This window comes from Callithrix jacchus, chromosome 14, assembly GCF_049354715.1.
Source record: "Callithrix jacchus isolate 240 chromosome 14, calJac240_pri, whole genome shotgun sequence".
NCBI lineage: Eukaryota > Metazoa > Chordata > Mammalia > Primates > Cebidae > Callithrix > Callithrix jacchus.
Window position 1 is genome coordinate 104815499 of NC_133515.1, and position 22134 is coordinate 104837632.

Below are 22134 nucleotides of genomic sequence, written 5' to 3' on the forward strand. Positions count from 1 at the left end.
AACCTGACCGTGCTGGCACCCTGATCTCCCAGCCAGAACTCAGCACTGTGAGGAATAAATGTCTGTTTTTCTTAGGCCACCTAGTTCATAGTACTTTCTTTTTTTTTTTTTTTCCTTTTGAGATGGAGTCTTGCTCTGTCACCCAAGCTGGTGTGCAGCGGTGCGATCTCAGTTCACTGAAACCTCCACCTCTCACGTTTAGCAATTCTCCCACCTCAGGCTCCCAGGTAGCTGGAATTACAGGCACGTACCACCATGCCCAGCTAGTTTTTGTATTTTTAGTAGAGACAGGGTTTTACCATGTCAGCCAGGCTGGTCTCAAACTCCTGATCTCAGGTGATCCTCCCACCTCGGCCTCCCAAAGTACTGGGATTATAGATGTGAGCCACTGTGCCCAGCCTATGCATAGTACTTTCTTATAGCAGCCTGAACGGAATAAGACCGTATCGTACCACCATAAAGCAGATACGCAGTAATTTATCCAGATCCCCTCTGATTCTTCTTTGGCACTACTTCAGTTTTCCATGGGAGAGTGGGGGTGTTTAGATGGTAGGCTGCTTGACCTTTTCAAATTAAGTGATCCCTTCAAAATGTGTGGCTCATTGTAGCTAATGCCCCAAGTTCATGAACTGTTGACTTTCACAGTAAATTAGCACAGATCCGAGGGATCCCTGCAGGATCACCAACTTCCCCCACACTGTCATGCTATTCCTGAGTGGGAAAGAAGTGACAGGTAGCATGAACTGCCCAGGGCACAGCCCTTAGCCTGGGCACAGCGACAATAAACCACCTAGTGGTTGTGGGAAAAAAGACTAAGACCCATTGATCCTGGGGGAGAGACAGACAGGAAGATGATTTGCTCAATGCCAGAAAAGAGCACTGTAAAAAGAGCCAGGCACAGTGGCTCACACCTATAATCCCAGAACTTTGGAAGGCTGAAGAACAAGGATTGCTTGAGGCCAGGAGTTCAAGACCAGCCTGGGTAACATAGTGAGACTTCATCTCTACAGACAAAAAAAAAAACAGGTTTTTTTTTTTTTTTTTTTTAATTAGCTGTATGTGGTGGCTCACTCCTATAGTCCCAGCTACACAGGAGGCTGAGGTGAGAGGATCGCTTGAGCCCTGGAGGTCAAGTCTGCAGTGAGCCATGATCACAACACTGTACTCCAGCCTGGGTGACAGAGCTAAGACCCTGTCTCAAAAAAAAAAGAGAGAGAGAGAGAGAGAGAGAGAGAGAGAGAGAGAGAGCTGTGCAGTCTGTCAGATTGAGCACAATCCCACCTGGAGATCACCAGGAAAATTAGAAAATATTTTGAATGGAATAATAAACCCTATCATACCAAAACTTGTATTTGCAGGGATGCAACCAAAGCAGTACATAGAGGGAAATTTCTAGCCTGAAATGCCTGCATGTACCCAGGGGTTCACGACCAGCCTGGGCTGGAGAACGGAGAAAAAATTGGAAAGAAATGCACTAAGATCTATCTCAAGAAATGACAAAAAGGACAGCAAAATAAATCTAAAGCAAGCAGTACTAGAAATAAGAAAACAAATTTAATGAACTAAGATACAGAGACAATCAACAAAACCTAAAGCTGGTTCCTTGAAAAGGCTGCAAAGCGAATACATTTCTGGTGAGAATGATTGAGAAGAAAAGGGATGACAATTACTACCAGCCTGCAGGCAAACTGCGACGCTGCCTCTTGCTAGCATGTCTTTGGGCAAATTAATTAACCTCTCTAAGCCTGTTTCATCACCTAAAAATTGAGAAATAGAATATCTGCCTCACTGGCTATTGTAAGCATTAAATGAGATAGTGTGAGTGTCCAGCAGAGAATAGAAACTCCATAAGTCATACAAGTCATGATCACGGTGGTGGTAGTTATCAATATTCTAAAGTACTACAGAGGGCTGGGCATGGTGGCTCACTCCTGTAATCCCAGCACTTTGGGAGGCCGAGGCAGGCAGATCACCTGAGGTCAGAAGTTCGAGACCAGCCTGGCCAACACGGTGAAACCCCATCTCTAATAAAAATACAAAAATCGTGCTCGCTTCGGCAGCACATATACTAAAATTGGAACGATACAGAGAAGATTAGCACGGCCCCTGCTCAGGGATGACTTCTTTTAATTGCTTTAAATAAAATACATGAATAAATAAACAAAAATTAGCCAGGCGTGGTGGTGCGTGCCTGCAGTCCCAGCTACTCGGGAGGCTGAGGCACAAGAATTGCTTGAACCTGGGAGGCAGAGGTTGCAGTGAGCCTCAATCGGGCCACTGTGCTCCACCCTGGGTGACAGAGGGAGATGCCACCTTGAAAAAATAAATAAATAAAAATAAAGTGTTACGGGGAACAGGGAGGGAAGATGACTTCCTGCCTGGGGAGGTGGCAGGGATAGGTGATTTCCCAGCCTTGAAAAATGGAGAGGACTTCATAGAAGAAGAGAAAGAAGGACCATCCAGGCTGAAGGCCTAATGAGCAGGAGCGGGAGCCCTGGAGACCTGAGTTCATCCAGAGGGGAGCAGGGGCCAGCAACGAGTGCCAAGGCCCTCCTGGGCCTCTCCGAGGCAGTGCCTGACATTTGAGGCCAACGCTGAAAACATAAATGGACCTGGCCGTAGCCTTCATGCATTATGCAGTGAGGGTGAATAATGCATGACTTGGAATTTTTTTAACCATTTGGTCACAGATTTCTCTCCAGGGTGATGGAAATGCAATGGCCGTGCCCAGCCTGTCTGTAGAGTTTGCAGAATGACTTAGTTATAATAACCTCCAGGATCACAGCGAAGTTATTTTCTGCTGGAAGCAAGTGAATAAGTCTCCACCAGACCAAGTCAGCTTCCCCCAGTAGGAAGAGCTTCTCTCAGGACTGTTTCTCTTCTCAAAGGCCTCTGTCTACATGACAGGGACACACTCAGGGAAAGAGCTCTCGGTGCGTCTGGAGCCAGGTGTCAGGCTGTAAGCCTTAGCTGAGACCAGAGGCCCCTCCTCTAGGGGGAGGGAGCCATCAGGTGGCATCCTCTGCCCAGCCTGAGAGCTCCATCACTCCACAGGAAGGTCACTGGTGGGGCCGCTCTCTCAGGGAGGTGACTCTGGGTGGAAGCTTCCAGAAAAAGTGGCGCCAGAGCTGGATTAGACAGAAGGAACCTCTAATCCCCAAAAATGAGGGATGTGGAGGCCCTCAGCATGTCATGATAATAAAGACTTCAGAAAAGGTTTGCATCAGAATATGTAACTGGCAGAGTAACTTAGGACCTTGGGCTCCTCTACAAATACAGGCAATCTGGCCGGGCACTGTGGCTCATGCCTGTAATCCCAGCATTTTGGGAGGCTGAGGTAGGCAAATTACCTGAGGTTGGGAGTTTGAGACCAGCCTGACCAACAGAGAAACCCTGTCTCTACTAAAAATACAAAATTAGCCAGGCATGGTGGCACACGCCTGTAGTCCCAGCTACTTGGGAGGCTGAGGCAGGAGAATTGCTTGAACCCAGGAGGCAGAGGTTGCGGTGAGCTGAGATCACACCATTGCACTCCAGCCTGGTCAGCAAGAGTGAAACTCTGTCTCAAAAAAAAAAAAAAAAAAAAAAAAGTACAGGCAATCCCTGGCTTATGATAGTTTATCCCAGGATTTTTGACATTATGATAGTGCGAACATGATATACATTCGATAGAAACGACTTCCTTCACAGTGCTGGACGGCGGCAGAGAGATCAGCTCCCACTCCCCCACGCTGCCAATTTACAATGGGTTTATTGGAATGTAACCCTGTTGTAAGTCAAGAAGCATCTGTAGTTACAAGGCAAATACCACACAACCCAGCAACTGCATTCTTGTGTGAACATAAGTTTGCAAAGGAATCTATATACTAGTCTCCGCAGCAGCTTTCCTGTATAGCAGGCAAACCCTGGTAGCACTCAAATGTCCTCTCAAGGGTGAATGCCAGGCCAGCTGAGGCACGAGAATCGCTTGAACCTGGGAATCGGAGCTTACGGTGAGCCGAGATCACACTGTACTCCAGCCTGGGTGACAGAGTGAGACTCTGTCTCAGAAAAACGGAAACAAACAAACAAAAATGGTGAGTGCCAACACGCTGCCGCACATCCAGACCTGGAAACACCACTGAGTCATGAGAAGAGCAAATCACTGGTATAGTGCCCAGTCTGCTCCAGCTGCTGTAACAAAATACCTTAGACTGCATCATGTATAGAGTAAAAACTTATTGCTCACAGCTCTGGAGGCTGCGAAGTCCAAGATCAAGGCGCCAGCAGATTCGGTGTCTGGTGAGTGCTCCATGATTCACACACAGCAGTTGGGTGCCGGGTCCTCGCGTGGTGAAAGGGGCAGCCGCACTCCCTTCCCCTGTCTTATAAAGGCATTAATTCCATTCATGCAGTCGGAGCCCTCACGACTTAATCATTTCCCAAAGGTCCCACCTCTTGAAACTATTATATCGGGTATGAGGTTCCAACATCTGAATTTAGGAGGGCACCAATGTTCAAACCACAGCACACGGCAACCTGGATGACTCCCCAGAGAACTATGCTGACTGCAAACAGCCAATCCCCAAAGGTTACCAGTTACTTGATTCCATTTACAGACCATTCTTGTGGTAACAAAGGTATCAGGACAGAGAACAGACTGGTGATTGTCAGAGGCTGGGTAGATGATTGTGTTAGAAACTAATAGGAGGGATGGCTAGGCATGGTAGCTCACGCCTGTAATCCCAGCACTTTGGGAGGCTGAGACAGGTGGATTACCTGAGGTCAGGAGTTCGAGACCAGCCTGGCCAAGATAGTGAAACATTGTCCCCACTAAAAATGCAAAAATTAGCTAGGCATGGTGTCATTTGCCTGTAGTCCCAGCTACTTGAGAGGCTAAGGCAGGAGAATTGCTCCACCTGGAAGGTGGAGGTTGCAGTGAGCTGAAATGGTGCTGTTGCACTCCAGCCTGGGGAACAGAATCAAAGAAGGAAGGGAGGGGAGGGGAGGGGAGGGGAGGGGAGGGGAGGGGAGGGGAAGGGGAGGGGAGGGGAAGGGAGGGGAGGGGAGGGGAGGGGAGGGGAGGGGAGGAGAGGGGAGGGGAAGGGAGGGGAGGGGAGGGGAAGGGAGGGGAGGGGAGGGGAGGAGAAAGGAGGGGAGGGGAGGAGATCCCTGTGGCATTGGAACTGTGGCGGGGGGTGGGGCCACAAACATGAGCAGGTGATAAAAGTGTGTGGAACTAGAGGAACATGCACAAGAATGGATGCAAAGAAAGCCAGGGAGAGCTGAGGATGTTGGATCAATGTCAATACAGTTACTGTGACATTACCCTCTGGGTCCACAAGATATCCATCTGTGGGAGAATGCGGGACAAAGCGCGCTGGATCTCTGTGTTACTCCGTACAACTGCATGGGAATCTATCATTATCTCAAAATAAAAGCTCTAACTTAAAAATAGTAATGATTTAATGTTAAGTGAAAAAGGCAGACCTCAAAACTTTATGTAACAATCAGTACTATTTTATTTTATTTTATTTATTTTGAGGCAAAGTCTCGCTCTGTCACCTAGGCTGGAGTACAATGGTGCAATGTCAGCTCACTGCAACCTTCACCTCCCAAGTTCAAGTGATTCTCCTACCTCAGCCTCCCAGGTAGCTGGGATTACAAGCGCCCAACACCACACCCAGCTAAATTTTGTTTGGTCAGGTGGGTCTCAAACTCTTGACCTCAGGTGATCCACCTGCCTCAGCCTCCCAAAGTGCTGGGATTACAGGCCTAAGCCACTGCACCGGCCCAATCAGTACTATTTTTAAGACCTCAAAATTTACACCTAATATCTACTAGAGTGAAACAACTGCCTACCCTATGATGCAGCAATTCCATTCCTAAATATACCCCCAAGAGAAACAGGTGCATATGACTACCAGAAAACGTGTACAAGAAAGTTAGTGGCAGTTTCATTCCTAATAGCCACAGTGGGAAACAATCCAAATGTCCATCAACAGTGGAATTAATAGATTGGGTTTCCCTCATAGAGTGGAATCCTTAATACGTCAATTATAAAGAAACAAACTTGTGCTGTACATGACATTCACAAATCTTCCTGACCAATATTAAGCGAAAGAAACCAGACACAGAATGTAAAGTGGTGCAACCACTGTGGGACAGTGCGGTGTTTCCTTTAAAAAAATTAGAAGTAGAATTACCATGTGATCAGGAGTTCCACTTCTGGTATATATCCGAAAGAACTGAAAACAGGGTCTTGAAGAGATATTTGTGCAAGCATGTTCACGGCAGCATTACTCACAGTGTCTAAAACTTGGGCAGAAGCTACCCCCAAGTGTCCATTGACTGATGAATGCATGAGCAACACGAATGATATCCATACTGGAATAGTATTCAGCCTAAAAAAGGAAAGAAATGCGGACATGCTACAACATGGATGAACTTTGAAGACATTATGCTAAGTGAAATAAGCTAGACGCAAAAAGACAAGTACTGTATGAACCTGCCCATAGGAGGTACCTAGAATTGTCAAATTCATAGGAACAAGGGTGGGCGGTGGCACATGCCTGTAATCCCAGCACTTTGGGAGGCTGAGGTGGGTGGATCACTTGAGGTCACATGTTTGAGACCAACCTGGTCAACATGGTGAAACGCTGTCTCTACTAAAAAATACCAAAAAAAAAAAGATCAGCTGGGAGTGGTGGTGTGTGCCTGTAATCCCAGCTACTCAGGGTGCTGAGGTAGGAGGATCGCTTGAACCTGGGAGGCAGAGGTTTCAGTAAGCTGAGATCACGCCACTGCACTCTCGCCTGGGGGACATAGTGAGACACCGTCTCAAAAACTAAAATAAATTTTTTTTTTTTAATTATATGAACAGAAGGTAGAATGGTGGTTACCGGGTCTGTGGGGAGGAGGGAATAGAGAGTGTTTAATGAGAATAGAGTTTAGTTTTACAAGATGAAAAGAGATCTAGAGATGGATGGCAGGGATGGTTATACCACATGATGAATGTGTTTAATAACGTTGAACCGTGCACTTAAAAATGGTTAAGATGATAAATTTTATGTGTATTTTAACACAATTTTTAAAATAAAAGAAAACCAGCCAGACACAAAAACCACACATAACATGGTTCATTTATATGAGGCTTAAGAACAGAGCAAACTATCCTATGGAATAGAGTGAGAATCAGGGTTTGCTGAAGAGAGTGTGAGTGAGGCTGGGCAGGGCCCGCGGCGCCCCTGGGCACTGGCATTGCTCTCCATCCTAACAGAGGCGGTGGGCGCAGAGTGTGTACATGTCTAACACTTAACTACTAACTTCAGATTTGTGCACTCTGCTGCATGTGAGTTATAGCTAAACAAACATTTTAAATAAAGAAAAACCCACCTGTGTAGATGAAGGAGTGGAAAGAGAGCCAGCAGCATGTTCACAGGGCCTGTCTAGGTATATTCAGGCATCTTTTCCTCTTCTTTCTCTTTTCCCTATTTCCAAATTTTCTGTAAAATGAGGAGGTACAGCATAAGAGAGACTTGACAGCAGCTAGCAACATTGTTTCTTCTTTTTATCATTTTTGAGTCTGACTCTGTCACCCAGGGGGAATGCTTGGTGCAGTCATAGCTCACTGCAGCCTCTAGCTCCTGGGCCTAAGTGATCCTCCTGCCTCAGCCTCCCAAATACCTGAAACCACAGGCATGTGCCACCACACACGGGTAAGTTTTAAGTTTTTTGTAGAGCTGGAGATGGGGTCTTGCTGTGTTGCCCAGGCTAGTCTGGAACTCCTGGCCTCAAGTGCTCCTTTGGCCTCCCAAAGTACTGGGATTATAGCCATGAACCACCACACCTAGCTTTTTTGTTTTTTTAAGGAAAAAATTCAGTTTTCTACAGTCATTGAGGTATTCTGAAGAGAGTGGCCCCTCAGGGAATGTTTCTTCCTCACTCTACCCCAGACGCCCTCGTGGGCTGGCTTTCGCTGAGGACACAGAGCCGGGAGGGCCCCGCCTGCCCAGGGAGCCCACAGAAGGCCCAGCTGGCGAGGGAGCTGACAGGGGGTGGCCACGGCCATTTTCCTTTGCTGACGCTGGGCCCGGGCAGCTGGCACTGAGGAGCTCTTCAGAGACTGTTTCTCCCCAAGCGCCGCTGTCTTAGCTCAGGCCACAGACAGGACATCATAAACAGCAGAAATCTACTTCTCACAGTTCTGGGGACCAGAGTCCAAACTCACGGTGCAGCCAGGACCCAGGGTCCAGCAAGGGCTCCTCCTGGGTGGGAGGCAGCCGCCTCCTCCCGGTGTCCTCAGGTGGCAGAGAGAAGGCGGCAGGCCTAAGGAGTCTCATCCTAGTGGCTCGGCACCTGCCCGTACGACCTCATTTAACCATAATGGCTGCCCCACACCGGGGGCTTGGGCTTCCACATGGGAATTGCAGGGGCCACAGTGCATCAATAGCGGAATTATACTGACTGTTCAGTCAATGGTGCCTTCACAGTCCCACCTCCAAGGCTTTGCCAGATCACGCCCCCCATGGAGCACACCCTGCACAGAACCAGCCTGATCACCACTCGGCCTCCCAGGCAGAGTTAGGCCCTAACCAACCCGTGCCAGGACAAGGGCTTCGGAGGGCAGGAAGGCTGCCTTCTGCCCGGCCGGCGCAGGCCCTCGTTCTCTTCAAGTTCGCTGAACTGGGTTAGACCGAATTCTTCTGGGCAGGCCTCCAGCTGTGAGGCGTCGGGAGCCCAGAGGAGACTGTGCAGCGGGGGTACCCAGGGAGCCCCATCGCCTCTCTCCTCATTCTCCTTCTCTCCTGAGGCATGAGGGCCGATTCCAGATGAGGCTCCGCAGAGTCCGGCCCAGGGGCGGAGGGAAGAGCTACTCCCATCCGGCCACAGGCCTGACTGAGTTGGGCCTCTGCCGAGGGAGGAAGGAGAGACAGGGGTTTCGGGGGACTGGAGCTGGCTCATCCCTAGAGCCAGAGGACATGGCGGATCCAGCTGCTCCTGGGGCAACTGGCAAAGCCAGCAGAGGGGCTCAGGCTGCAAGAACAGGCTGGGCACTTGCCACTGTTGTGCATGTTGAGATGCCGCTGAGGGAGAAAGGGGACCAAGGACAGGGGAACCAAGTAACAGAGGGAGAGGAAATAAGATGGAAAGGAGAGGAGAGAAAAGAAAGAATCATCAGCTGGGCACAGTGGCTCACACCTGTAGTCCCAGCACTTTGAAAGGCTGAGGCGGGCAGATCATGAGGTCAAGAGATTGAGACCATCCTGGCCAACATGATGAAACCTCATCTCTACTAAAAATACAAAAATTAGCTGGGCATGGAGGCGAGCACCTGTAGTCCCAGTTACTAGGGAGGCTGAGGCAGAAGAATCGCTTGAACCGGGTGGCAGAGGTTGCAATGAGCCAAGATCACGCTACTGCAGTCAGGCCTGGCGACAGAGCGAGACTCCATCAAAAAAAAAAGAAGAAGAAAAAGAATCATCTTGGCCGACACTCCCGAGGGCCTGCTATGGAACTCATGCTGGGCAAGCTTCATACACGTCATTCTCACGACGATCCTTGGAGGTAGGGGCTATTCATCTCCCCATTTTGCAGATGTGGAAAACTGAGCACAGAGAGTTTAAGTCACTTATTGAAAGGCTTACAACTAGGAAGTGCTGGGCTGATTTGAACCTAGGCAGCCAGAGTCCATGCTGTCGAGTGCAATGAGAAGAGAGAAAGTCGAATGGGGGTGGGAGGAGAGAACAGACAAGGAGGAAGCTGGAGGAGATGGGCTTTTCCATTCAACAGACATTTCCTGTGTGCTGATTTACCACTGTTCCACGGAACTCAGAGGGGTGGGCATCACAGGGTGTGACCCATGTGGTCACGCTGGGCCCCTGCTCAGATGGGCCCTGAGCTCAGCTGAAGGCTTTGCTGCCACCGTCTTGAAATTCTTCATTGTTTTTCAACGAAGGGCCCCACATTTCATTTTGCAGCTGATGTGGGCAGTCCAGGGTGCAGTAACAAACAGCTCACCCAGCCCCTCCCTTCGCCGGGATTATATTCGGAGGCTGCACCAACAGACAGAAGGAAGAGGGAAGGGGCCGACCGAGCGGGAGGCGAACATTCGCTCATGTCGTGCGGAGGGCTGGGGAAAGGGCACAGATTGTCCTTGAAGCTAGAAAGGCATAATTCAATTATTTTACAATTTCATTACTGGAAAAATCTATTGGCCCCAGGAGCATTCTGCTCACAAAATTGAACTAAAAACAAAAGGGTATTCGCCATCTTCCCTAAGCGCTCGTTTGAGCAGGCTTCCTATAAATCACTGACGAGCAGAGAAGGAGCGTGGCACGGGGTATCGTCCTCCGTCTGCCCACCCTGGTCCCTCTAGAGCAGCATCAGGTGGAGGCAGCGGAAGAGGCAGGGAAGCAGGCACAGCCCAGGGACCACCATGGTGCCAGCCCTGGCCTCCTTCAGTTCGTCTGACTTTCCCCAGACCCTCGACAGACAGGCAGGCCTCAGCATCCACGACTTAGAGCAGAGAAATTGCACCCCATGCAAGGTGACCCAGCAGGCTAGTTAGTAGACAGGGCAGGACTCAGCCTAAGTCTGTCTGGCTCCCACACGCATGCCCTGTTAACACACATGTCCCCCTCTCAATGCACTCATGCTAAAATGCACGCAGACCCCAAAGGAGCTGCGCTTCCTCTCATCCTTGGGCCTTGGCTAGGCCTGGACTGGCAGGGCCCCTTGGCCTGGTTTTCTAAACAAGCAGCACCTTCTCCTGAGATTTCCCAGCCTCTGGCCAGATGGGGGCACCTCACAGCTCCCTGTCCTCTATTCTTCATCCTGAGCAACACAAGGGCCAAGTTGCTGTTCATTTTGTTTGTTCCTGAGACCTCGTGTCCAGAACAGTGCCTGATGCGTAACTGACACTCAATATTTTTTAATAAGAAAGACTATTCCAGGGACATTGCTGGTCGGGAGGTGTCTGTGACTATTCGCTCCTGCCTCTGCCCGGCTGCCCTGTTCGGCTCCCTATGCCAGGGATCCTGGGGTGGTATCCGTGTCGTCCTGACCCACATGCTCAGGACAGAGGCTGCCGCAGCTCCCAAATCACCCTGTTCCTTTGTTCAACGCCAGCTCTGTCTTACGGGCCACATTAGGGAGACTCTGGCACTGACCGGTGAGCACCATCTTGCCCGGCCCTGCTTACCTCAATTGACCCACATGCCCCTCTTTAGGAACAACTGCAGAGAAGCCACCAGCTGGCACAAGGGGCCGGGCTGCCCTGGAAGCAAGGCTTAGGAGGAGGGTGGGAGATGCAGACAACAGCAGCCACCAAACCCCACCTCAGCCCATGGGCCCCACCTGACTTCTCTCTCCCTTTGCGGGGCCTTGCTGGGTACTACATGGCTCTCAGGCGGAGCTGCTCGGTGTTGATACCTTATCTCATTTAATCCCCTGGCAGCTCTGAGGTGCAGAGCGGACTGTTCACCAGAGAGGAGGCTGGGCCAAGCTGCCAGCCACAGAGGAGGGGTTCGGCCTCCACCACACCCTGCCCTGCCACAGGCTCGCTGCCTGGGGTCTGTGCCTATAATGAGTGGTCAAGCCTGTGCAGGGTCCACTCCAGGTAGAGGGTCACCCGGATGCCCACTTTTCCCCTGACGAGGGCTGGGTCCCGCTTCTCAAAGGAGCTTGCAGCCTGGAAGTGCCTGCGCTACTGGGGAACAAGCCCCTCATGGCCACTTCTCTCTCCTCTCCTTTTAAAGGGCGCCACCTCTCCTGGCCTCTTGATTTTGGAATAGACATAGCTTCTTTCTGGCATCTGATTCCTAATCAAGCGTTCATTCTGCTGAGCTCTCAAAGGGCTGTGGCTGGGGAGGATGGAGGGAGCGCAGCACACAGGCCCCATGGAGTCTCCTGTGCTGCCTCTGCCGTGCCCCGCACACGGGAGCCTGTACACCCACTTCTGGCAGCAGGAAAGCAGGTTGGAGAGAAGGAGGAGGGAGGAGGGGGGAGACCCAGGCCATAAATGACCCACCTCCCAGCCAGGGCTGGTGTCTGTCCCCAGTGCCAAATGACTGCAGTCACCCTGGGGCTGAGCTCATCAGCTACCCAGGCGCCTCCTTGGTATCATTCTCTCTTGTCCCCCTCCTTTTTTGCTCTCTCTCCCAACAGGAAAACAAGGCTGACAGCACAGCCCATTCATCCCCACCCCCAGCATTCCTGACTCACCCTGAAACTCCCCCCTGGTTCCAGCGCCCACGAGCCAGGGGCCATCTGATTTCAACACAGGGCAAGATCAAAGTGACCTGGCCAAGGGACCTCTTCTCGAGGAGGGAGAACAGTGATTTCCAGGATAAGCCAGTCAACTCCCAAGTCATGATACATTATGTTCTATGTCTCCAGCCACCTGCTCAGCCTCAAAATCAAATTCCATGCCCAAAGAGGGAGTGTGAAAGGTAATTGGGAAAACTGGGAGTGGGTCATCCTGGAAGGCAGAGGTGTTTCCAGGGCTCATGGCAGGTGCAGGAACTCGAGCTCATTCTGGGAGTCTGGGGATGTCTGGGGTGTACTTTAAAGCCAGGAAGTTGGCAGGCAAAGGCACCCCCTTCACTCTGGAAAGCCTGAGCCCCAGCCCCAGGTGCTTCCCATGCGGCCTTCAGGGACAGCAGGGACATTGGCTGCTCCTGTGGCCTAGCTCACTCGAGTACCAGAATCTGGATCAGAACAGTCAGATGGATGCCAGCCAAGGCCTCCCAGGCCCTCAGGAACTAGGAAAACCTGACTCACATCTCCCTCTTCTCCTCAAGTTCCAGCGTGGGCAGAAGTTCAAAGCCAGCTCCCAGACCTCCTCGGATCCCCAGGGGCTGGCGGGCATCCTCCCGGCCTCAGGAAGCCCAGTGCGGAGGCTGGCTCTCCAAGCTCAGACACTCATTTGCACGGCACGAGCGCTCAGAACTGTGCAGACCTGGAGGGGCCAGGAAAGGGGCACATATTCTGTAGCCAAGCCTGTCAGATTCCAAGGAGCAGCTGCCCCCGCCTTCAAATGCCCTCCCCCACCCCAGCTCACCCTCACTGTGCTGGCTTTGAATCTCTTACTGTCTCTGCAGCAAAAACCAGAACTTGCCCCCTACAGAGCAATTTGCTGGCTTCTCTGTTGAGTTGCCCCCAGGGGACATCTAGGCCTTCACAGCGCCTGTGAGCACTTTTCTAGAGCAAAGACAGTCTTTGTCTTTGAGAGCAATTCTGCACGCAGCAATTAATCTAAGATGTCCCCCCATGTTGCACATCTAAAACGACACCTGAAGGGGACGCTTCAACTTGGGAACTTGCACAGAGAAGCAGCCAGGTGCAGTGGCGCACGCCTGTAATCCCAGCACTGTGGGAGGCTGAGGCAGCAGGATCGCTTGAATCCGGGAGTTCAAAACTAGCCTGAGCAACACAGTGAGAACCCCATCTCTACCAAAAAATACAAGGAGCTGGGCATGGTAGCATGTGCCTGTAGTCCCAGCCACTTGGAAGGCTGAAGTGGAAGGATGGCTTGAGCCCAGGAGGTGGAGGCTGCAGCGAGCTATGATTGTACCACTGCACTCCAGCCTGGGTGACAGAGCAAGACCCTGTCTCTAAATAAATAAATAAATAAATAAATATTACAACAATAATAAGCCGGGTGCAGTGGCTCACGCCTGTAATCCCAGCACTTTGGGAGGCTGAGGTGGGCAGATCATGAGGTCAGGTGTTTGAGACCAGCCTGGCCAACATAATGAAACTCCGTCTCTACTAAAAATACAAAAAAAAAAAAATCAGCTGGGCATGGCAGCACCTGCCTGTAATCCCAGCTACTCAGGAGGTTGAGGCTGGAGAATTGCTTGAACTCGGGAGGCAGAGGTTGCAGTAAGCCAAGATCGTAGAACTGCACCCCAGCCTGGGCGACAGAGCGAGACTCCATCTCCAAAAAATAATAATAAAGAAAAGCAGCAAGTGACCAGTGTTTGTTAAATAACGGTTGAAACAGGTACGTACTGAGTACCGGCTCTATGCTGGGTTTTGGGAGCCACTGCCTGAAGGAGTCCATGGTACATTGCACAGGTTGGGTACTGAGGAAAGGTTGGATTGAAGGATGGAAGACTGACTGGGTGCTCAGGTCGGTGGGTGGGTAGAAGGAAGGAATGGCTGGGTAATGGAAAAAGAAATGGAGAAAAGAAAGGGAAGAAATCAATCAACAGGACGGGGGCTGGAGGGTGGAGCCAGCCAGCCAGCCCAGAGCCGGCACATCTCTCAGCTGATTGTGGGGACAGGTGAGGCGCATAGGAGAGTGGCGTGGGACCCACTCCAACCCCCAGTGCTGGAATCAAGATTATGTTAAACTGAAGATATCTGAGATTCAACAGATCCAGAAAGAAGGCTTTTTGGAGTTTCCCTTATCTGACTAAAAGCAGAAACGTCTGGGAGTGAGGCTGCCATAAACCCCCTCTTCAGAAAGGGGCAGCTTCACTCCCAGGAAGGAGGTCCAGATTGAAACTGCCATAAATTCTCTTTTGGGGCGGAGGGCATGTCCTGCCAGGAGCAAGGTGGAGGAGATCTCTTGAACCTGGTGTTAAAGCAAAATGATTCAATGACGTTTGTTAATGATGGTAAGAAGGCACAGTTTATTGGGGGCATCAGGGGTGGGGGGAAGGAATTATCGCCATAGGTGTATGAACCACCAATGCGATCCTGCAGTGGAGGAGAGAGATTGAGCTCAGCCGCATGCACAGAACTTGCCCCCTACAGAGCATTTTGCTGGCTTCTCTGTTGAGTTGCCCCCAGGGGACATCTAGGCCTTCACAGCGCCTGTGAGCACTTTTCTAGAGCAAAGACAGTCTTTTAACTCTCATAGCCCTTGTTACAGTCTCGCTTATAACATCGGGTGTTAGGCCGCAGGAAACAGAATCTCTCTGAACCACTCCTGCCCCAAGGCAGGGCTCCAATCTTCCCCCACTTTTCTGACTGTGGGTCTTAACACCCTCCCCAGAAAGGGTCTCGCCCTATACTCTGGGGGAAGAGATGTTGACATCATGAAGCTTCCATAGAAACCCAAGAGGACTGGGCTCTCGAGCTTCAAGATGGCAAACCACACAGAGGTTCCTGGAGGGTGGCGCCCAGGGAGGGCATGGAAGCTCTGCGTCCCTTCCCCCACACCTCGCCCTACGCTACTCTCCATCTGTATCCTTTGCAATATCCTTTATAATAAACCAGAAACACAAGTGTCTCCCCGAGTTCTGGGAGCCACTCCAGCAAATTATTCAAACCCAAAGAGGGGGTTGTGGGAACCCCAACTTGAAGCCAGTTGGTCAGAAGTTCTGGAGGCTGACTTGTGACTAGTGTCTGCTGGGGGTAGAGTAGCCTTACGGACTGAACCCCAGCCTGAGGCATCTGACACTCTGTCCAGGTAGGTGATGTTGGCCCTGAACTGGAGGACAGCCAGCTGGTGCCCAATGCTTGGTGGTGGGGAGGAACCCCACACATCCGGTCCCTGAAGTCTTCTGTGCTGATGACTAGGGTGGGGTGAGAGCAGAGAAAAAGCAGTTGAGAGGGTTTGTGCATGTGAATAAACTGTCTCTTCAGGCAGGCCGGGTCCAGTGGCTTGGGACTATAATCCCAGCACTTCGGGAGGGTGAGGCGAGAGAATCACGTGAGACCCCATCTCTACGATAAAAAACAAAAACAAAAACAGCCTTTGTCTTTTCTACTGTTGATCTGTTGACTGTGAAATTCTCAGACCCTCAAACATGGAGCCCACGTGGGTAAAGAAACTGCTTTTCCCCCTAACACTGTAGTTTGGATGCTTTGAGAGTCGTTTCCAAGAAAGCCCCAGAGACAATTCCTCTGGCCAAGCAGACATTTGGCCTAAGGGCTTATTACATCTCAGAGGTGGCCCCCATGTCCTTGTGTGGGAAGAGATATCAGAATGGCCCAGTTATCTTCAATTTGGAAAATGAGGAAAGGCAGGTCATAAATCTCTGCCATGAAGAATTCGGGGTGGGAACCCATGGTCCAGTACACTGCCTCCCAGGTTGGGGACATCAGCCCTGATCCCACCTCTCCACTTCCTCCTGGCCCAGAGAGGAGACACAAGGAGGCAGAGCCAGGACACAGGATGAGCAAGGGACAGAGGACCTTCCCACCACCACACCCACCAAGAGCACCTGCCCAGGACTATGCAAAGCCCCTGAGAGAAGAGAAAAATGCAAGGCAGGGCACTGTGTTCGGAGCCTGACACTCACCAGCCACCACATCCTCCACACAGGCATGAACACAACACCCACCACCCGGCTGTTTGTCCCCCACAGCCAGGCAGGGCGAGAGGCATGTCCAAGCCGAGCAGTGAGATCCCAGCACCTGGGCATTCGAGACAAGAGGCTGTCCTGGGCCCTCGGGCCAGCTTCTTCCCAAGTCCATCAAGAGCACCGTTCACGTCCAGTCATTTGCCTTTCACTGGCTCATTCATTCCTTGATTGGTTCATTCATTTATCAACGATCATTTCCGATGCTACGCCAGACCCAGAAAAACCAAGGCAGATAAAACACAGTCGGGAAGGTGCTGTGCAGGGGTGGGAGAATGGCAGTCCGGGCGTGTCTTGAGAGCGGCTGTGACAAGGCTCTTGGCAGGTGTCACATGCATGAATCAAACAGCATTTGACATCCTGCTCCAGAAGGCAGGGTTCTTCGCCCTGTTCTCAAGGCATCTGCCATCATGCTGACACTGGCCCCAGCAAAGTGACCATGGCCTGTCCCCATCATAAGTGGCATGTACAGACACACTCGTTTCCTAATAGGGTCAGTGGTGACCGACTGCCACGTTTCCAACGCTGCTGGGTAAAAGTCCTCAGAGAGAGACCATGAGCAAACTGTCACCATGTAGACACACTCATGCTTGTGAAGTGCTTAGGACATGGGCAGGGGCAAAGTGCATGTTCTATCACTGCTCGGTAAATAGAATGTGACAACGAGGCACCACTCCGTGGGAGCATCCAAGTGCCCAGCGTGCCATAGGGAACAGGGCATGGGCGTTGTAGGCAACAGGCTAAACCTTGGCCCCTGCCTCTCTGCCTCCTAGCTATGCATCACAGACAGGCCTCAGTTTCTCCAGCTATAAAATGTGACATAATTCTCTACCCACAGGGGCAGCATGGACAATTAACAGAGACTGGGGTGCCAGACAGCTCACCCACTTGCCAGACTTGTGCACAAAGCACGGGGAGCACACGCAGCGTCCCTGGCCCACCCTGACCCTGACAGACCGGGCCCTGTTCAGGGCAGCCTGGTGTTCGGGTGCAGGGCACAGAAGCCATTCATCAGCCAGTTGGCTGACCTACTCGCGCCAGTCACCAGGACCCTGGGATGCAAGCAGGGCTGGTGGGCAGCAGGGCCCGGGAGAAGGGCTGTGGGCCCCGGCGTGCCCCTGCAGCCAGCCCTGGTCTCCGGACTTCACTCTCCCACACTCAGCTCTGGAAGGCCTGGTTAATTTAGAGGAGTCATTTTAATCAATTAGATGAAGTGTAAAATAAGTGTTCAGCTCTGCTCAGGAAATGGGGCCTGTCGTCTTTAAGGCTTTATGGAAAAGGCATTAAGATGGAACGATGCGCTCCACGCTGCCCGCGCCAAGCTCAGCCAAACCTCGGGGCAGAAGGACCTTCCAGAGCCCCCGTGACCACCCAGCAAACTGTCACCAGCAGCTGCTGTGCTCCCCCAGGCCGCTGGCTGCCCGTCCTGCCTTCAGACGCCTCTGATGCGGCTGCTGCCCGGGGCTTCGAGGCACCCAGTCCAAGCCTCCTTCCCGGCCCATCCCTAGCTCCTCAGCAACAGGGCTGTGAAGCACTGCATGGAGTCACCACAGGGTATGCACAGGGACCAGGAAGCAATTGGCAGGCCCTGGACCCCCGCACTTATTCCAGTGAATCACATGCAGCTTTGTCAGCACAGCTCTTCCAGTTCAGAAGGCAGCATCCAGTCTCTGGGCCAAGCCATCTCCCTAATCTCTTTGCCTTTCCTCGAGTGTGATGTTTTGGGTCACTCATCACCCTGGTCACCCAGGAGAGGATGACAGCGTTGATGATGAGGAACGCCCGTGGGCATGTGACACTTCCAGAGCTTGCTTAAAACCATTATTTCCAGCAGGCTTTACAATGTTTATACCCCTTTTGTCCAGAGGAGTGGCGGGAGCCTTAGAAACAGCTGGTCCCCAGCCGGGTAAATGCGGCCCCCGCGCTGTGTCCTCACCCCTGTTGGCTTTGCCTAGGTCTGCCCTTCTTCCCACACAGGTCCCCTGTCCTGGGACCGTCAGCTACAGAGCCCATTAATTGAGAGGTCACCCCATGTGGCTCTACCTCAGTTCCTCTCCTGCTGGAAATTTCATCCGAGAGGATTCAGGGAAGGTGCTGAAAGGGAAATGTGTTCGATGGATCTCAAAGGCCCTGCAAGTGTTCCGATGAAGACAACCAAAAGAGGCCAGGCGCGCTGGATCACGTCTGTAATCCCAACACTGTGGGAGGTCGAGACAGGCAGAAAGCTTGACCCCAGGAGTCTGAGACCAGCCTGGGCCACATGGTGAAACCCCATCTCTACAAAATAAAAAAAGTCAGCTAGGTGTGGTGGCGTGTACCTGTGGTCCCAGCTACTTAGGAGGCTGAAGTGGGAGGATCGCTTGAGCCCAAGAGGTTGAGGCTGTAGTGAGCTGTGTTCGTGCACTCCAGCCTGGGCAAGAGAGCAAGACCTGATCTCAAAAGCAAAAGGAAACAAAAAGAGTAAAGCGGGGTCCCCTGTGTGCGGCAGAATTCAAAACACTTTGTTAAGGAGCAGCCACAGCAAAGGGTAAAGCCAGCTGAGAATGAGGAATGCTCCCAGTCTGCGGTGGCAGCTGGCCCCCAGGCCATATATAAAACTGAGCCTGATTGAGTAGCCTCACATCCCAGATGGACTGCAGGACCCGGGGGCCCTGGCTGCCCAGATCAGAACTGGGTGGTCCCCAGGGCTGGATTCTCTGGCCACACCCACATCCATCCCCTAGTCCCTGCATCTATAAATAGCCCTTAAGTTACTGTCTCTTCTATCCAGGGATGGCATTCAAACTGTTTAACAACTAACAGGGTTCAAGCAGAGACCAATCCAATCACGTGCCTGCATGCTAGCCTCGCCTGTGAGCGCTGAGTGGACCCAGCCCTGCGTGCTCCTGAGTGGACTCATCCCACAGCACTGGCTGCTTCATGTGGACGTTACAGTGACTGTCAGCATCAAAAATAACAATGATGATGATGATGAAATGTATTGAGCACTTACTGCCAGTCCTTGTTCTGAGGCGTCCGAGTGTATGAAGCAGTCCACACACCTAGGCAGTGATGTGGACAGAGGATGTGACCTCTACTCACAACTAAGAAAACAGAACAAGGTGATTTCACACACAGCTGCTGAGGTGGAGCCCACAGTACTCAGGCCAGCTCCATAGCTGTGCTCCGGGTATGCAGGGACCCGAGTCTGTCCGCCTGGCTGCAGGACTTCCCTCTTCAGAACCGTTCGGCACCATCTGCCCCGGACCCCACAGCCCCCGCCTGCAGCTGCCCGTGATGAATGAGCTCCATCTGCTCATTCCGCACAGCACTCATTTTGCAGACCTGGGGGAAACTGAGGTCAAGAGGGCTACATGACTTGCCCAAGGTCATACAACCAACCCCCACTGAGCTGGGAGGAGCAGCCCTGAGCTTGCTGTCTGATCTGGCCTCTGTTCTCAGCCTGGCTGCCCCACATCCACACACAGAGCCTGGTGCCCGGCGCAGGTGGTGGGCTCGGCCCTGGCCCCCAGAGGCAGCTGCAGACACCCTCCTCTGCCCAGCTCTGCCCTTTGGTTCCCCCAGGAACAGGCTGACATTCACCATCATGTGCTGGCTCCCCGTCTCCCTGCAGCCAAGAGCTAATTGTCCTGATTTCTTTCCAAGAGCAGTCTCTGAATAGCCTTTGCAGGCACAATTAGGCAGGTTCAGCTTGACTTTCACACTCCAGTTCTGAAAAAAATCAAATCAGCAAGGAAGCAGAGCCTCTCGGAAGTTCTCTGAGAGTGCCTTTGTGCAGGAACAAAGCACACACATAATTACCTGCTTCGCTGATGAGCTCAGGACCCAGGGCCCTGCATGCAGGAGCTGCCCACTGGCGGCTCCGCCCAGGCCCTGTCTGCTCTATTCTTAGAAGCAGCCAGCCAGGCTGGGGCTCCTCCTGGGACCTGCGGTGGGACGGACATGCCCGGAGACCCCCGCCAATGCAGGCCATTCGTCTCTACCTAGAGCACCCCTGTCGTGGATTGGGACTGCTAGCGTGGGTGGACAATGGCCTTACTGTCAGGATGGAGCACTTGAGGCCCAGAGAGGGTAGATGCCCTGCCCAAGGTCACACAGCAGGTTCAGGCAGAGCCACAACTCCAATCCAGGCCTCCCGGGGAGCTGGTGTCTTCCCAGCCCTGACCCTGAGGCTAACTCACAGTGCACAGTCATCCTGCCCAGCAAAAAGCAGGGCTTTGAGCCCATGAAAGAAGACGGTTTCCCACTAAACAGCAGGTGCATCCCTGTTAACATACCAAGGAGAGTGTGGCCGGCACTTTTTCTGGGGACAGAGAAGGAAGGGCTCCTCTGTCTCCACGTGGAGAAATCAAGGCCCAGATGTCATACAGCCAAGAAATGGCAGAGCTGAGACTCATCTCCCGTCTCCGACTCCTGGGCGGGCGCTTATGAGTAACTTCAGTAGCCGCTCTGCACACACCCACACACACCGACACACCACATCTCAAAGCCCGCTGCGGCAACGTTTTGATTGACTGAGAGAATCAACATGAGTGACAGGTGGCTCCACACCACTCTGTTCATCAGGAAGTTGTGCCTGGCCTGGCAGCTCGGCTGTACCCTGCCTCCTCCCTCTGTGCACCCAGGCATCCCGCGCCCTCTTGGCACCTCTCTTTGCTCATCTGTAGAATGGAGACGAGGCTGGCCCCTCACTGGGCTGGGGAGATTACTGGTCCAGGTTGCCGTGTGGCACACTTGCAGGAGGCTGTGCCCCTTGTGCATGCGGGTGGTGGAGGCCATGACCCTGGTGGCACACATCCATATCTGCCCTGCAATAGGGAGGTCGAAGTCTTGGACCCATGCTAATAAAGAACCACCAGGCAAGGCGCGGTGGCTCATGCCTGTAATCGCAGCACTTTGAGAGGCCAAGGCGGGTGGATCACTTGAGCTCAGGAGTTCAAGACCAGCCTGGGCAACATGAGGAAACCCTGTTTCTATCAAAAATGAGAAAATGTAGTCAGGCATGGTGGCACATTTCTGTGGTCCCAGCTACTTGGGAGGCTGAGGTGGGAGGGTTGCTTGAGCTGGGAGGCAGAGGTTATAATGAGCCAAGATCACACCACTGCACACTCTCACCTCGGCTACAAAGTGAGACCCTGTCTCAAACAAAAAAAAAAAGAACTACAGCTGGGACAGAGTGGAGTTCGGTGCTGAGTGGCCCAGTCCACACTTCCTGCAGCCCCAAGGAGGGAGGCTCTGAAGGATGGAGTGACCAGCCAGGAATGCTTCCACAGAGAGGTGGGGCTAGGGGCCTCAGGGCCAGGCCCGATTCAGAAAGCCTGGTGGGAGCACTTCAGGGTGCAGCAATGGGGCAGGCAGAGGCGGGCAAGAAGGTTCTGGCATCCCAAGATTGCAGCCAGCTCACCTGGCAGGGTCAGGATTCTGGGAAGGCTTGCAAATACAGTGAGTGGGCTACATGGTGCAGTGTCCTGATGTCTAGGGGTGTGGGCTGAGATGTGGGCAGAGCAGGCAGGGAAGCCATCAGATGCCCTGAGACTGGTCTGGCAGGCAGGGGTGGTCTGCACAGGTGGTCCTGGGGCAGAGGCAGAGGGAAGAGGGGACCCAAATATCTATGGTGAATATGGGAAGGAAGGAGAGGAGCTGGGCATGAGGGAACCGCCTCGAATCCAAGCAGCCTCTAGGGAGGAGGCCCTGCCCATGCCGGCCTCCTCTCCCCTGCCCACGCCAGCCTCCTCTCCCCAGCCCGTGCCGGCCTCCTCTCCCCAGCCCGCGCCGGCCTCCTCTCCCCTGCCCACGCCGGCCTCCTCTCCCCAGCCCACGCCAGCCTCCTCTCCCC

General features: G+C 52.5%; 1 protein-coding gene and 1 non-coding gene across 4 annotated transcripts in view; one reads left to right on the forward strand and one right to left on the reverse strand.

The window, feature by feature from the left end:
- Positions 1-2044: 2044 nt before the first annotated feature.
- On the forward strand, positions 2045-2154 carry LOC118147532 (U6 spliceosomal RNA). Its single transcript, XR_004733985.1, has one exon. It is a non-coding gene; the product is annotated as a U6 spliceosomal RNA (small nuclear RNA).
- Positions 2155-5916: 3762 nt separating this feature from the next.
- The window catches only part of RRM2 (ribonucleotide reductase regulatory subunit M2), a 61151-nt gene continuing 44933 nt past the window's right edge, over positions 5917-22134 (reverse strand). For all 3 annotated transcript variants that reach the window (XR_013526771.1, XR_008476465.2, XR_008476464.2), the window contains 2 exons: positions 7375-7484; positions 5917-6383 (listed from right to left, as the gene is read on the reverse strand). The gene's annotated coding sequence lies outside the window, so the exon portion shown is untranslated. The remainder of the gene's footprint in view (positions 6384-7374; positions 7485-22134) is intronic.